Consider the following 5,256-nt stretch of genomic DNA (forward strand, 5'->3'; position numbering starts at 1 on the left):
GTTTTCTGCTTTGGGTCATTTTGGGATCCTCTTATATATATATACTTGTGTGTTCTGGCCGGTTTATCTTCGCAAACCGAGTTGGAGGCTTTGTTAATTATATCTTTGACACTCCCTTTTTATTATTCATACACATATATTTTACGTTTCTTCATACGCAAGTTTTCGTTTACGTGAGTGTTACGACTTTTGTTTTAAACTTTCCTTCAAAGGTTCCTTGGTATAAATTCCTTTCAACTTCTATTATTATATATATTTTTATTTTTAGAGGTCGTAACACCTCACCATCTCAGTTTTATGACTTAAGCATAAGACTCTGTGTGGTAGGGTGTTACATTATCTATGGTCACCCTATTTTAAAACTGTGCCCACAGTTTACTTTATTTTTTGATATTTTTTTTAAAGCATAATCAAATCCCAAAATTATGATAATCATAAAATAAGTCTAAAAGGAGAAATTCAAGAAACTTAAATCATAAAATTTACATTATAAGCTAGATATATTTTTAGTCCAAACAACACAAATTAAAATATAGTATAATTTATCCATTACATATAATAGTAGGTAAAAGCTCTTAAAAAAAATTACAAAAGACATCAAATACTGTGAAAACCAAGAAATATTCTCTAATATAGTACATATTTTTCTCATCCTTTGAAAACTATAGTATTCAAGTTTTAACATGTCAAACCTTTTATTTTGTGAAAATCAAGAAATAATCTCTAATACCATGAAATATTTGTTGTACCAAACCATATACAATCCTTTCAGATGAAGGAGTGAGCCTATGATTCCAAAGTGTGCTATCCAGAAGGTCAGCAAGCTTTGTTTTTGTAGTCTGAACAGAAGTGCTTGAATCAATACCAGAGACCAAATGGTTGAACTTTACATCTAGTTGTGGCCTTCTGTATTCTTTCTCTTGTGGAATTATTTGTGGCAAAGTAGTTGCTGTAGGATTCTTATTAATATTGGAATGTTCTGTTCCACCAAATGAATCTAAGAACTGACATAATCCAAACCGACTCTATAAAGTTGACAGTAAACCACAAATAGATGCAAGAATATGGCCCATTAGCTACCACAAAAATAGTCGTAAAATCATCGCAATTTTGACACAAAATATAATTTGTGACGGATTAGCTACAGCCTAACAACTAATGCTTTCCTCGCTAATTACAAGTCGCATATCAGTGAGGCAAACACAATAGTCGCTAATTCATCGGAAAGTATTTTAGCTACTGAATAGATAGTCGCAAATCTAACACTAAAGTAAAAGCTAATTCCATAGAAGAAATACACTAAAAGGTAGTCGCTAATTAACGACAAACTCTACTGCAGCAGAATCATCGCTAAATCCAAGCTAACTTCGTAGACAAAATGAAATGCTTAGTTGACGCTAATTAGCAAGGAACTTTTCCGAACCTAACTCGTCGCAAGTTGTCCGCTAATATGATCGCAAATCTGTCACATTTTGTAGCAAATCTATAGCTAATCTTTGAAAATTCTTAATCAAATTTGTAGGAATTTTGTCGCTAAACCAAAGCTATTCAAAATGGGAAAGTAGAGTTATAAAGTAATCACTAATTTGCTAAGAAATAATATATAGTCAATTAGTTGCAATACTACCGCAAATATCATCACAAATTCCTTTTAAACTAGTAACAAATCGATAGGTATCTCATAAATATTTCAGTCGCAATAGAATCTTTAATTTGTCACCATCATCAACATCGAGTATGTTGCTATACTAAAATAAACAGTATATTATTTTTTTATTTTAGTAATTGAACTAAAAGATAATAACGCATACAAATAAATAAGTTTATCAAAATTATACATGTTTAAAAAAGTTCAAACCATATTTAAAGAAATTAGATATTGAAGCTTAACCTAATAAAAACTAAGCCTTTCGATTTAATCAAATGCTATTCTATCTATTCAATAGCTCTAAAAAACATGAATAAATTGGTAAAACAAAAAAAAAGACTCAGTTACAATATCATGTAAAAGTAAGTATTCATTCACTTCTTTAAAGATGTTTCAATCTGGATGCAAAAAAGTGATTATGCTTCTATAAAATTTATTATATATTACACATCTCATTCCTCATTGCACATTAAAAATTAAAAAAAATGAAAAATACAAACAACACCTAAGATTTGGCATATAAATTGCACAAAAAACATGTCCACCTGTTTCACCTTCAGTTTCACCAATGTTGTCACTTATACTGTGATCAAAAACAAAAAACAAAACATCGATATATTATTTGATCAACAACAAATTAAATGCAAAAAATAACAGCCATCAAAATAGCAGTGTAGATAAAAAAATTAAATCAAGAACAAAAATAATAGAACTAATAAATTAAAATCAATAACAATTAACAAATTTAAAATAAAAAATAACAATTGCAGCAACCAATAGTGAAGAACAACAAATTAAAAATCAACAACAATAAAGAACAACAAATTAAGAAGAAAATCAAGAACAACAAACAATAGTAAAAAGCCACGAACAACAAATAAATAGCAGTGAAAAACAAACTATAGCAAGAACAGAGAAATGGAAGAACAAAATAAATCAAGAAGGAAAAAACAATAGCAAGAAATGCCATGAAAAATAAAAAATAGTAAGGGTATATATATATATATTAGCCACCAAAAAAATATTTTTAAATAATACAAAATGAAGACAACAAACAATACAAAACACATGCATATATGCAAGAACATGAGGGAAAAAATGAGGAAGACGTCTCGGGATACCTAAACAACCGAAACTAATGACATTGAAGTTCCAGCAAGTTATGCAGGAGTAGCTAACTTTGAATTTGGGTTGGTAGAATAATCTAAAGGAGATGCTGAGAGAACTTTCAACACCTGAAATTAAAGACATTTAAAAAGAAACAAAAAGAGAACTAAACACATTTGCATGAATGAACCAACTTCATATTATCAAGGTTGCGAGAACCGAACCGGTCAATGAACTGATAAGATGACTGGTTCACTAGTTTGATGGTTCGATCGGAATTCAATCGGAGTTCAACCGGTTTAATTAAATATTAAATAAAATTATTAAAAATACAATATATAATTTCAAATATTTAAATTCAATAATTTCTAACCTAACGAAATCCAAAATTTCACAATTTTACATAATAAATTTTATATAAATGATCAATAAAAATTCATAAAAAAACTTCAAACATCAAAATTTACAACCAAAATATATCAAAACTCACCTAAATGACAAACACATAATGTTCTACCTCCAAAAAAACATTAACAATCAAGTTTTCAACTTAACAAAAGTACTAATCATAAAAAATCAGAAAATTAGCAACAATTTCGATAATCAACAACATCATTTCAGAAAAAAAAGGATGTTAGTAACTAACCTTAGTGCATACAATGAGAAAGACATCCAATTAATTTGCTGCGAATCAGATGTTAGTACTGCGTGGTTTGTTCTACCTGTTATGAAGGCCAGATTCATAAAGTCATCACTTTCTCCTGGAAATTTACAAGAGATAGAACCAAAGAAAAATAATTATTGAAATATGAAATACCCATAATGTATGAGGACCTTTCAGATAATTCAGAAGTGATTAGTGTTTTTATTGGTACCTCCGACCGTTTTAATTCAATTACAAATTCCTATACCTGTTAAATATAAGATAGCCAAAGTATATAATCATATTTAATTGATGCCACTTCAAAATAGTTACCCTTTAACATATTTAGGATTATCAGATAGTTCTAGAAGAATTGTGTTGCTTGCTGTCTGACCCTAAATCTTCCTAGGCCTTGAGTTGTTGATCAATTTATAATAAAACCAACAAATCATATAGTCTTCATTTGCAATGTGTCTACATCTATTTATAAATATGAATTTTATGCAGTATAGGATGATGCAAATTTTGTGCATCTTGCAAGTACAACCATCTTATTACTTTATATTTTATTTCCGAAAATTTATATCTCTATGAATGCTAAGATTCCCATTTTTTATCATAAAAAAGATTTAGCACCAATTTAAATTGTATAAATAGTTTATATCTGGTTGTTCACAACCTAACCAAATTACACACTAATCATAAGTTAATACAAGTCTTCCAAAACCAGTAGTTAGACATTTAAGAACTAGAGAATAGTAACTTAAAACTATAAAAAGAAGATATCATTCATTCACATCAAACACGAGTTTACAAGCTCTAGAGATTCTAGGTACCTTGGATAAATCTTGTAAGATTTCAAACCTTGCTTCTCCCACTAAGTATCTTATGCTGCATATGGCCATTTTTAGCAGAACTCTTGCATTCTACCTAAAATTCGTAAAATATTAGAAGATAAAACAACATTTTAAGAGAAAAAAATACTAGAAAAAATCATTAATCTCTGCAAATTGGAGTCTGAAACAAAAGGCAGAACCCGAACCCGAGCAATCTTACTAACAAACCCCATTCACACTAAAATAATAGAGGAGGTAAATATTTTGTATGTGCTTATCTATTTTATTTTTAATAAATTAAATCTTTTTTTTGGAATTCTATCAACTAAGCAGTATCATAATTCTTATTTCTGAATCCAAAATACATCAACAACAAAAATTAAATTGATACCATATTTGGTAGCCACTCAAGAAGCACATAGAGAGAAGCAATAACAACAAGAAGGTGGAATGATGAGTACCTTGAGTTCTTTGGATCCTGACTTGAAATTAGCACAATCAGCCACACCAAGCCACTGTTTTTGAAGTTAGTTCTTCATCCCTGCAATGATCAAGAAAAATAATTAAACTAAATTAAAAACAGACAATAGCTTCCTTAAATTAGATAAGGTCATTTTAGAAGCCAATACACATTCAGAAATAATACACATTCAGAGGCTTAAACCCCTAAATTAAAAAACCTAAAATCGAAACCCTAAAATTCTCACATTTCACAGACAACGATTCCCTGGTGAGTGCACAGACGACGATGGTAAGCGGCGACGCTGATCGCACGAGATGCTGATGGTGAGCATTGTGAATGGTGAGCGAAGGTGAAAATGAGGAGCGGAGACGGTGAGTCATGAGCGAAGATAAAGACAAAGGAGAATAAAGACGGTGAGTGGTGGTGAGTGAAGGCAAAGAAGAAGGGTAAAAACGGTGAAGAAGAAGGTGAACTTTAATCTCTGAACGAATGAGAAGGGCGCAGTTTTGTGAAAAGGAAAAAATTAAGTGTTGCCGCGTGCTTACATTAGAAAAATTTT

The 5,256-nt window shown here is 30.1% G+C and overlaps 1 long non-coding RNA gene across 2 annotated transcripts; it reads right to left on the bottom strand.

Moving 5' to 3' along the window:
- Positions 1–2,000: 2,000 nt before the first annotated feature.
- Positions 2,001–5,256, bottom strand: LOC112732352 (uncharacterized). 2 transcript variants are annotated; one of them, XR_003167979.2, is made up of 6 exons: positions 4,942–5,245; positions 4,696–4,775; positions 4,235–4,328; positions 3,402–3,516; positions 2,770–2,883; positions 2,001–2,231 (listed from the first exon to the last, which is right to left on the bottom strand). It is a non-coding gene; the product is annotated as an uncharacterized lncRNA (long non-coding RNA). The 2 variants fall into 2 exon arrangements; XR_003167980.2 differs by lacking the exon at positions 2,770–2,883 and having other exon boundaries at positions 4,942–5,256.

This window comes from Arachis hypogaea, chromosome 13 (assembly GCF_003086295.3).
Source record: "Arachis hypogaea cultivar Tifrunner chromosome 13, arahy.Tifrunner.gnm2.J5K5, whole genome shotgun sequence".
NCBI classification, from domain to species: Eukaryota; Viridiplantae; Streptophyta; class Magnoliopsida; order Fabales; family Fabaceae; genus Arachis; species Arachis hypogaea.